Source organism: Macaca fascicularis, chromosome 13 (genome assembly GCF_037993035.2).
Source record: "Macaca fascicularis isolate 582-1 chromosome 13, T2T-MFA8v1.1".
Classification (NCBI taxonomy): Eukaryota; Metazoa; Chordata; class Mammalia; order Primates; family Cercopithecidae; genus Macaca; species Macaca fascicularis.
In genome coordinates this window covers 52,499,085-52,511,293 of record NC_088387.1, presented here as the reverse complement: position 1 = coordinate 52,511,293, position 12,209 = coordinate 52,499,085, and positions in this window count along the sequence as shown.

The following is a 12,209-nucleotide window of genomic DNA, read 5'->3' as shown; positions in this document are numbered from 1 at the left end:
TACCTCGCAATATCTATTTCCCCCTTCTTCCTTACTTGTGACCACTGATTTTGTTCAGATAGCAATGAGTCCAATTTAAGAAATCTATTTCTCAGCCTCCCTTGCACGTAGTGGGTATAAACTGGCTCTATGGTTCGGTTCTGTCCAATGAGAACAATGAGAAAGTCAACCAGAAATTTCACAAAGCTTTGCTAAGGTGAAAGATTGCTTGAGCCAAGGAGGTCAAGGCTGCACTAAGCCGTGATCATGCTGCTGCACTCCAGCCTGGCTGACAGGGCAAGACCCTGTCTCAAAAAAAATTTAAAAAATAATAATAATAATAAAAGGCCAGCACTGTGGCTCATGCCTATAATCCCAGCACTTTGGGAGGCTGAGGTGGGTGGATCGCTTGAGCCCAGGAGTTTGAAACCAGCCTAGGAAATACAGTGAGGCCTCATTTCTACAAACAATATAAAAAAAGAAAAAGTATCAGGCCCAGAGAGGCATTTAAAATGTAGTAGCAGTAGCCGGCCATGGTGATCCCAGCACTTTGGGAGGCCGAGGCGGGCAGATCACGAGGTCAGGAGATCGAGACCATCCTGGTTAACACGGTGAAACCCCATCTCTAGTAAAAATACAAAAAATTAGCCGGGTGCGGTGGTGGGCACCTGTAGTCCCAGCTACTCGGAGGCTGAGGCAGGAGAATGGCGTGAACCCAGGAGGCGGAGCTTGCACTGAACCGAGATGGTGCCACTGCACTCCAGCCTGGGCGACAAAGTGAGACTCCATCTCAAAAAAAACAAAAACAAAAACAAATAAAATGTAGTAGCAGTAATATCTCATTCACCCTTGAGCTAAATAATAACTTCTTGAAGTCACTTGCTATGTATGCAAGAATACCGGCTGAGCATGGTAGCTCATACCTGTAATCCCAACACTCCGGGAGGCCGAGGTGGGCAAATCGCTTGAGCCCAGGAGTTTGAGACCATGCTGGGAAACATGGAGGGTTTACAAGCATGAGCCACTGTACCTAGCAGAATAAAAACATGTTATCTGAGGAGGGTGAGCCCCTTTAAATTATCAGGGCCATTGACTAGCCTAAAAAAAAAAAAAAGGTATCAGCGCCGGGTGCTGTGGCTCCTGCTTGTAATCCCAGCACTTGGGAGTCTCTACAAACAAACCCCGTCTCCACAAAAAATTAGCCAGACGTTGTGGCACATGCCTGTAGTGCCAGCTATTTGGGAGGCTGATGGGGGAGAATTACCTGAGCCTGGGAAGTTGAGGCTGCAGTGAGCCATGATTGCACCACTGCACTGCAGCCTGGGTGACAGCATGAGACCCTGTCTCAAGAAAAAAAAAAAAGTCGAATGAGAATACCTGATGAGCAACTTTTGTTATTGTTCCCCTCCCCTGATTTGTCTCTTTTTCTTTAAAAAGTTGAGCCTCTCCTTTGTTCCCAGAGCACTCTCCAAGGCAACCTGGAACTATGGCCAGGGCTACAGTCCTCAACCTTGGCCCAGATAAATTCTCTATATTAATTTTGCCTCAGCTTCTTCCTTTTAGGTCAACATTTGCTTAAGGTACTGTTTAATTAGGTTTTCTGTTACTCAGATGATCAAAATCCTGTGTGGAGTGATATTAAGATGAACAAAACAATTCCTGGTCCCAGGGAGCTCCTGGAGAAGATTTGTAAATCAACGAAGGCGCTAGGGGAATAGAATGCTATGTGGGGGACAGGAAGCATTGTCAAATGTGAAATGTTGCTTAACTTTCTTTGGGTTATATTTATATGAATGTGTTATTAATATGTGTTTCAAAATTGTGTGAGATTCCTGTAATTCTGGTATGTCTTAGTATATGATATCAGTAATAATTATGATTATTATGTTAAATTGTTGTGTGCCACAGAAATAACCAAATTTCCTTGTTAATCGTGTCTTTAACCATGGCTGTTCTAAGTTTTGTCATCCACAGACAATTGTTGTTTTACTTTGATTCTTCTCAAAAAGGAGTTTATAATGAGCTGCAGTCCAAAATTTTCTTCTTTAAGGAAATTCATGGGAAGGACTCTAACAAGTACTCTTGAATACAAGTTTCTGATAACTTTGGAGATCATACCGTTGGACTATGAAAATGCCTTCCAGGACTTTAATTAAAAAGCTGATGTATTCATGAGGATTTCTAACCCAACATCAAAAAGAACAAGAGTTAATTAATGGGACTAAGCCAATAGAATATTAAAGTCATTTTTGTATGTGTGTAAAGTGATTTTTTATGACTTTTTTGTTTGAAACATTACTGATAATTTTTGTTTTGTTTTTTCAGAAGCAAGAAAACTTTTTTCTGTTGAGCTATTTATAGCTTACAACAAGTTGGGTAAAATGTACCTTTCTGATCAAAATTTGAAGCATATTCTTTTTCTCTAAATTTCTCCATAATTTGGAAACTATTTGTGAGATTCCTTTTTTTTTTTTTTTTTTTTTTTTTTTTGAGACAAGGTCTCGCTCTGTTGCCCAGGCAGGATTGCAGTGGTGCAATCTCAGCTCACTGCAGCCTCAACTTCCCAGGCTAAACTGATCCTTCCACCTCAGCTTCCCAAGCAAGTAACTGAGACTGCAGGTGCCCACTACCACACCCAGCTAATTTTGTTTATTTTTTGCAGAGACAAGGTCTCACTATGTTGCCCAGGCTGCTCTCAAACTCCTGAGTTCAGGCAGTCCTCCTGCCTCAACCTCCCAGAGTGTTGGGATTACAGGCATGAGCCACCACACCCGGCCTATTTGTGAGTATTCTTAATATATATAGCAGTATAGTTATTTGCATAACTTCAAGAAGAATCTGTTTTCTTTTGTAACAGGACAAAATTTGAGACACTGGTTATTTTATCAAGGCTTTGACTAGAAGAGCATTTTTTTCAGATATACTCAGACTGCTTTGAGGAATTGACATTGATTTTATAGAGCCAATAAAAAGCCCTTTGGAAAGACTGGCCTGGTACCATGTCTATCCAATTCCTTTACAAAGTTCCTGACCTGTAATAAGTAAAGAATGTCACTTTCTGGCCGGGCACGGTGGCTCAAGCCTGTAAGCCCAGCACTTTGGGAGGCCGAGACGGGCGGATCACGAGGTCAGGAGATCGAGACCATCCTGGCTAACACGGTGAAACCCCGTCTCTACTAAAAAAATACAAAAAACTAGCCGGGCGAGGTGGTGGGCGCCTGTAGTCCCACCTACTCGGGAGGCTGAGGCAGGAGAATGGCGTGAACCCAGGAGGCAGAGCTTGCAGTGAGCTGAGATCCGGCCACTGCACTCCCGCCTGGGCGACAGAGCGAGACTCCGTCTCAAAAAAAAAAAAAAAAAAAAAAAAGAATGTCACTTTCTGACAGGCCCAGGAACCTCAAGTTACTTTGAGACCTCAAGAAAAGTGGAATTCACCCCCAATTCATACAGGTATCTAGAGGCACAGATAAATCCTTGGCTTGGCTAACCTCAAGAGGCTTTTAAAAAGTCAAATCTGCTATTCCTTATGAACTGGTTCCAACAAAGCGAATTTAAAAGGAGTCTATGTGGTCAATCACTATGCTTATGGCATTGTATGCAAATAATTAGGCCAGGTACAAGACTAAAACTTATTTTGCAAATAAATTGGTCATACTATGATTTATCCTTGATAAAAATGGGAAACTGGAGAAAGAAAAATTATGTTTCAGAAGAAAACTATAGTATACCTGTTATTAGATTCTAGCCTTATTCATTGTTTTTGAGTTTTTATTATTTGCCTATATTTGGACTGGATTCAGATTTATTTCCTGGCTACAAGTCTCCAAACTAACATTTTCAACTTTTTCTTCCATTTTCTTGTTTTGGAATTGTTACCGGAAAGGGGTCCCGATCCAGACCCTACGAGAGAGTTCTTGGATCTCGCATAAGAAAGAATCCAGGGTGAGTCTGTAAAGTGAAAGCAAGTTTATTAAGAAAGTAGAGGAATAAAAGAATGGCTACTCCATAGACGGAGCAACCCCAGGGCTGCTGGTTGTCCATTTTATGGTTATTTACTGATGATATGCTAAACAAGGGGTGGATTGTTCGTGCCTCTCCTTTTTAGACTATATAGGGTGACTTCCTAACATTGCCATGGTATTTGTAAACTGTCATGGTGCTGGTGGAAGTGTAGCAGAGAGGATGACCAGAGGTCTCACTTGTCACCATCTCGGTTTTGGTGGGTTTTGGATGGCTTCTTTACCGCAAGTTGTTTTATCAGCAAAGTCTTTATGACCTGTATCTTGTGCCGAGCTCCTATCTCAACCTGTGACTTAGAATGCCTAAACGGCCGGGCGCGGTGGCTCACGCCTGTAATCCCAGCACTTTGGGAGGCCGAGGCGGGCGGATCACAAGGTCAGGAGATCGAGACCACGGTGAAACTCTGTCTCTACTAAAAATACAAAAAATTAGCCGGGCGCGGTTGTGGGCGCCTGTAGTCCCAGCTACTCGGGAGGCTGAGGCAGGAGAATGGCGTGAACCCGGGAGGCGGAGCTTGCAGTGAGCCGAGATCGCGCCACTGCACTCCAGCCTGGGCGACAGAGCGAGACTCCGTCTCAAAAAAAAAAAAAAATAAAAAATAAAAAAATAGAATGCCTAAACGCCTGGGAATGCAGCTCAGTAGGTCTCAGCCTTATTTTACCCAGCCCCTACTCACGATGGAGTTGCTCTGGTTCACATGCCTCTGACGAGTCATGAGAAATTAAAACTATACTTTTCTTAAAGCCCTACAAGCAGAAGCCAGAGAACTTAAACTTTGGGAGAAATAACAGCAATTTATATATAAACAATCTTTGTGCCTACTGAATATGAGCTATGCAAAGGGTTCACTTAAACACCTGATTCAAGCCACAATCCAGGAAAATCTGTCAGATTGTCACTGCAATCTGAAAATGCTTCAGATACTCTAGAAAAACGAGTCTATAGACTGCTTCAGACATTATAACAGTGTCAATGTACAACTAAAAGAGTTAGGGAGATGATTGCCCAAATAATTGCCTTAATTGAGGAGATAATTAGGTAGCCTGAATCAGGTTCCCGGATTCCTTTCCCTTTGTTGCTGTTATTTGGCATTGCTTCTTTAGTTTCTCCCCCATCTCCGTGGAATGAGGCTTCCTAGCAACTTAGAATCAGATGAAACATACAACCACAAACTTGTGTCTTCTACAGTGTTTTCTCTGAAAGATTTCGAAGAGCGAGAACATGTAATGGAAAATTTAAAAAATTTCGGGACTTCCACTCCTTATTCCAAAGAGAAGGTTAACCCTGGTGACTGAGTTATGCAACCCCCTCTTGCAAATGAATAGCTGTCACTAGCATTATGCGTTAGCCAGATCCCCATGGAAAGGTAAAAGGCCTCAGGCATCTCCGAATAACTTCCCCACAGATCATGCATAAGTAAATTCTTTGCCAGCCTCCCATAAACAAGGACATGCCAGTTGTAACTTTAGGTTTCCAGTGTATCTGGCTCCTAAAACTAAAGTCTGTTCCATTCTACACTGATAATGTTGATTACAAGCTTATCTTCCCAGGTGTAAAACAAAGACAAATGAGATCAGTCATTCTTCCAGCTACCCAAACATGTTTGCATAATTGATTCTTCCTTTAATCCTTTTTTTTTTCTTCAGACATTCATCTTATCTTATGTAAAATGCAGATTTACTGGGCACTAACTGAAGTCTCCTAAGAATGTAACCATTCACCTTTACAACTACCTGCCCCTCTTCCTACGTGCCTTCCTTCCCTTTAAGAAAAAGTATAAATACTAAACCTCCTGAAAACCTCTTTGGGGAAACAGCCACAAATGCATCTGTGGCTCACGTTTTTTTCCCTGACACTCCCTGAAGCTGGCTTAATAAACCTCAATGGACTGAGATACTTGCCTCAGTCACTCATTCTGGTTATCATTCCCAACATGGATGTCAGCAGTGGCAATAACTACTAGTTCTGCCCCTTCCTCTATGGTATCACTTGCCTAAGCACCATATAGACAGGCCACCTTTATCTTCTTGATTTTATTCCTAGTGCCTGGCATTTAAGAGATACTCAAGATATGCTTGCTAAATTGAAACCTCTCTGAAGTTCTGTAGAACTAATCACCTTCTAATAAATATATTTTATTTCATTATTATGCTAATTATTTTAAATAAGTTTACCTCTGTAGAATGTATGCCCCACAAAGGTAGAGATATTTGCTTATATTGATAACCGATGCATCTCATATGCCTAGAACAGCACCTGCCATTCAGTAAGCGCTCCATAAATACTTCTTAAGGCCTAGCGCGGTGGCTCACACCGGTAATCCCAGCACTTTGGGAGGCCGAGGCGGGTGGACCACGAGGTCAGGAGATGGAGACCATCCTGGCTAACACGGTGAAACCCCGTCTCTACTAAAAATACAAAAAATTAGCTGGGCGTGGTGGCGGGCACCTGTAGTCCCAGCTACTCAGGAGACTGAGGCAGGAGAATGCTTGAACCTGGGAGGCGGAGGTTGCACTGAGCAGAAATCGCGCCACTGCGCTCCAGCCTGGGCGACAGAGCAAGACTCTGTCTCACAAAAACAAACAAACAAAAAAACTTGTTGAATGGATGAGCCTAACTTTCCTAATCTGTAAAATGTAGGGAACAATACCTACTTAAAATAGTTGAGTGATTAGAGAAAATGCATTCAAAGTGCCTTGAACTGAGCTTGTCACATAGGTAGTTACAATGATGCTGTTGCTTTATTTTCCTATAACACTTTTAGACCCATTCCTGATATTCTACAAGGAGTGACATCTGAGGTGAGCTGACTAACCTGTGTTCTTCCTAGAAATGAAATGGATTTGAGTATTTCTGCTGGGCTGATGTGTCAGGTGCAACAAAGAAATATTTACCTGAGGCATGGTGAACCCTTCTGGGAAAGAATTCATCCTGGGGAAGAATTCCTTTCTTGAGGAAAGAGTCAATTCATATGTTTGATCCAAGGTCAAGGGGCCCAGATACTCAGACTGTCTTCTGACCAGCCCCCATGAACTCTGCCTCAGGCTCAGGGAGAGTGTTTGAAATAAAGATGACACAAAAGAAGGAAGTTGTTTCATTAAAACATCTAAGACTGTGTGAGCCCTGAGCCCAGGGTCCTGCTGCTTTCTAGCCTGTGAAAGGAGAGGGGCATGCTGTACCCCAGTGGGACCTGTGGAGCACAGTTAACTACTGACTGGATGTCAGGGTCTGAAGCAGGCTGCACCAGCCCCCATCTGGACAGGGGAAGTGGGAAGACATTACACCATAGGTGCCTTGGCCTTGTTAAATAAAATTATGGGAGGTCACTGTTTTGGACTGAGCTCCTGTACTAGGCCCCAACAGACCAGACCAAACCAAAATGGAGTCACTCATGCTAAATGCCACGTAATCAAACTGAAACTTGTAGGAGGCAGACCCCAAAACAGACTCGTTTCTTTTTTTCTCCTGAAAACAGGAGATTCCAGCATAAGGAAGTCCCCCTCTGCCGTAACTCTTACAAAAAAGTAACCTGATGTTACCCAATCAGGTTTCTTTCTATTGTTCTGTTTCTTTGTTCCCATCTTACAAAACCCACTGTTCGGCCGGCGCGGTGGCTCAAACCTGTAATCCCAGCACTTTGGTAGGCTGAGGCGGGCGGATCATGAGGTCAGGAGATCGAGACCATCCTGGTTAACACAGTGAAACCCCGTCTCTACTAAAAATACAAAAAATTAGCCGGGTGTGGTGGCAGGTGCCTGTAGTCCCAGCTACTCAGGAGGATGAGGCAGGAGAATGGCGGGAACCCGGGAGGCGGAGCTTGCAGTGAGCCGAGATCACGTCACTGCACTCCACCTAGCCTGGGTGACAGAGAAAGACTCTGTCTCAAAAAAATAAATAAATAAAAATAATAAAAATAAAAAAATCCATTGTTCTACTATTTCTCAGTGAAATTTGAGACCAAATAACTCCATGTATGATGGTGACAGAATGACATCAATGCCTAAAGTTTTGGTTAATCTCTCAAATTGAGAGGTTGTTCAAAAGGGGGAAATTGTTATGTTTGGCCTAAAGCTGCCTCCTTGCGTATTTTAAGTTGGGTTTCTCTAGACACAGTGAACTGTAACCCAACTTGGTGTGTAAACAGACTCTTGTAACAAGCAGTGAGTCTCAGTCAGTCACAGGAGCCAAGCTTCACTCAACCACAGGCAGTCAAATGTTCAAACCAGGTCAAATAAGGTAAATCCCCAGCTGTCACCAGTTGAGCTGTTTCTGTTCCTCACTTCTGTTTTCTATAGATCACTTTCCTTTTTCTGTCCATAAATCTTATCCAACCATGTGACAGTCCTGGAGTTGCTCTGAACCTATTCTGGTTCTGGGGGCTGCCTGATTTGTGAATCATTCTTTGCTCAATTAAGCTCTGTTAAATTTAATTTGTCTAAACTTTTTCTATTACCAGCCTTCTGGGGCTGATCTGGTCGCAGGCAGCAGAGCAGTTGAAGAAGCAAATGAGTAAATGGTAGCAGAACAGAATCTGTTCCAAGCACACATGATCCCAGGAATGGATGGAGAGAGATGTCAGTCATTGGAGTTTCCACAGAGAAGGTGGGAGCAGAGACAGAGCCACATTGTACTGTGAGGTTGGTGAAGGTCTCAAAAAAGGATTAAACAAATAACATCGAAGATAATACCTTCCATTTATCACTCTAATTATATACAGCCCCTTCTAATTGCCTTTGGTTTGTTGATTGAGAGGGGAAAATATCTTCTTTCTTAAATAATCCAGAATAAAACTTTTAAGTTTTTAAGACACAGTCTTGCTCTGTCTTCCAGGCTGGAGTGCAGTGGTGTGATCATGGTATCCTACAGCTTCAAACTCCTGGGCTCAAGTGATCCTTCTTCTTCAGCCTCCTGAGTAGCTGGGACTAGAGGTGCACACCACAGTGCCCAATTATTTTTTTTTATCTTTATTTTTGTACAGACGGGGGTCTCACTATGTTGCACAGGTGACTCTCAGAACTCCTCAAGTGATCTTCCTGCGTCAGCCTCCCAAAGTGCTGGGATTACAGGCCTGAGCCACTGTGCAAGACCTGGAATAAACATTTTAAAAACAAAGTTCCTGCTTTTGTATTTTCCAAAATTTCTCTGCAAGCTTTGTAGCTTTTCTACTAGTTTTTTTATTTTTTATTTTTATTTTTTATTTATTTTTTGAGAAGGAGTCGCCCAGACTGGAGTGCAATGGCATGATCTTGACTCACGGCAACCTCCACCTCCCAGGTTCAAGCCATTCTCCTGCCTCAGCCTCCCGAGGACCTGGGATTACAGGCATGTGCCACCACAGCCAGCTAATTTTTGTATTTTGAGTAGAGATGGGGTTTCACCATGTTGGCTAGGCTGGCCTTGAACTCCTGACTTCATGATCCACTCGCCTCGGCCTCCCAAAGTGCTGGGATTACAGGCGTGAGCCACCACGCCTCGCGCTCTTCTACTATTTTATACCTAATAATTATCCCAATAAACAACAAATTCTGATTTCCTTCATCAAATTGTACTTCTCCCCTTTTACCTCCAAAGCCAGGTGTTCCTAGATTTGAGATCTAAGAGAACACCTGGGAACACCTGGTCATTCGGGTTTGTAGCTATGTATATGTATATGTAGCTGGAGGGCTACTTCTTCTGGCTGTGAAGGGTGTGTCCTGTTTAACGATAGGGGCCACAATAAAACAGGATGCAATGTGAGTCGTTCCCCTGAGTTACCCAGCATGGTAGCCCTGTGGAACAGGGTATGGAATGGGACTTTCCTGCTGTCTTGGAGTTTTGGCTTAAGCCTCCAAGTCAAGGACACTGGGTGATATCAAAGGCCTCTAACATTTTAAAGTGGTTAGGCTTCCTGAAAGATGTTAAAAAAAAAAAAAAATGGTGACACCTCCACCCAACCCACCCAGGTTGTGTAAGACAAGGCAACTGAGAATCATCCCGAAAGCCCCAGGGTGCCTCTGATTAGAGCAGCGTTAAAGTCTCACTCCCTGACTGCGGGCTTCCTGACCTGCGGAGACTTTTGGCTCAGTCTCCCCAATTACTGGGGTAAAATATGGTAAGGCGGTCCTTGGAGTGTCCTCAGGAGTTTGGGGATGAATTCCAGAGATGGGAGGTGGATCCAAGTAGCCCACAAGTGGCACAGCAAAGAGAGAAGGGACAGGAGACAGGCTTGCACCCTGATATTTGGTGGAACAAGGATGCCAAAACTTTCCCATGGGCCAAGTGGGCACGGCAGAAGCAAGCCAGGGTGAGCTTTCCTGGAGGGATTCTGCCAATGAGGGGCGCTAGCAGGGAAGGGGACCCCAGCTTGCTGAGTAAAATGTACTTATCAGGGGCAGGAGGTAAGAGGAGCAGGTTGAAAGAATTAGAGCAGGAGTCAAATCAATTTTCTGTAAAGGGCCATAGGGTAAATATTTTTGTCTTTGCGGACCACATGGTCTCTGTTGCAACTACTGCACCCTGTCCTTGGATAGCAAAAGCAGCCATAGGCAATACATAAATGAAAGAGTGTGGCTGTGTTTCAGTACAGAAAGTCTTGAGTTTCACTTCCTGTGGGGAGGAATATAATCTAATAATAGATGTATTGAAATTCTGTGTGAGAGATTTTTCTTCCCCATTTATCCTGTTTATTCAATCACTTTTTATATCAGTATGGGCTCATGGATGTTTATCCTATGTATTATAATCTAATAATATAATGTTTATTTTATTGCTCAATTTGTTCTAGCTTTGACCATTGGGAGTTCTTTCAGGTTGGCTCTTATGTTCCTGTGACTCTTTATTTTTATTTTTTTTGATAGAGATGGGGTTTCACTGTGTTGCCCAGGCTGGTCTCGAATGCCTAGCCTCAAATGATTCTCCTGTCTTGGCTTTCTCTATGCTGGGATTACAGATGTGAGCCACCATGCCTGGTCTATATATATATATATATATGTAGAGAGAGAGAGAGACAAGGTTCTCTCTGTCACCCAGGCTGGAGTGGTGGCATGATCTTGGCTCACTGCAGCCTCAAACTCCATGGCTCAAGTGATCCTCCCATCTCAGCCTCCCAAGTAGCTGGGACCAGAGATGTGAACGAGCACACTCAGCTAATTTTTAAATTTTTTGTGGAACCAAGGTCTCACTATATTGCCCAGGCTAAAATTTACCCCTTAAACGTTTTGTTTTGTTTTAAGTGGGGTCTCACTCTGTTGCCTAGGCTGGAGTACAGTGGTGCGATCTTGGCTCACTGTAACCTCCACCTCTCACCTCAGCCTCCCAAGTAGCTGGGACTACAGGGGCATGCCACCACGCCTGGCTAATTTTTATATTTTTTTGAGGGATAGAGACAGAGTTTCACCATGCTGCCCAGGCTGGTCTCGAACTCCTGGGCTTAAGCAATCCACCCACCTTGGCCTCCCACAGTGCTGGGATTACAGGTGTGAGCCACTATACCAGGCACCAGCTTTTTTTTTTTTTTTTGACCCAGAGTCTCGCTATGTTGCCCAGGCTGGAATGCAGTGACACGATCTTGGCTCACTGCAACCTCTGCCTCCTGGGTTCAAGCGATTCTCCTGTCTCAGCCTCCTGAGTAGCTAGAATCACAGGTGCATGCCACCACGCCTGGCTATTTTGTATTATTAGTAGAGACAGGGTTTCACCATGTTGGCCAGGCTGGTCTCGAACTCCTGAGCTCAAGAGAGCCACCCACCTCAGCCTCCCAAAGTGCCGGGATTACAGGCATGAGCCACTGTACCCGGCCTCCATTTTGTTTTTTTTAAGCTCTTTTTAACCTTCTGACACTACAAGATGCTCCTGGTTCATCTTGTATATTTCCTCTTGTCCTAGAATCAGCCATTTCTCCATGGAACCCTGGCTCTTTTTATTAGAGAATGGTATTTAAAAACCATGACTGAGTGCTAGGTGTGCTTGTTGTCCATTTACTCTTCACTGTCTTATTCCTTTATCTGTTCCTTCTCTACAGATTGTTTCTCCTCTGCTGCTGAGCTTAGCTGCTTGAGCATTCAATATGCCCAAGTGCTTCTCCCATTAATTCTTCATCCATGTCCACACCTGGGCTGCATTCTGAAGGGAATATGTCTCTTTTTGGGTCCCTAGGCTAACCTTATGTAACAGCAGGTTGACGGACTACTTGGTCTCCTTCCATGTAAACTCACATGCTAAGCTAAGCCCTC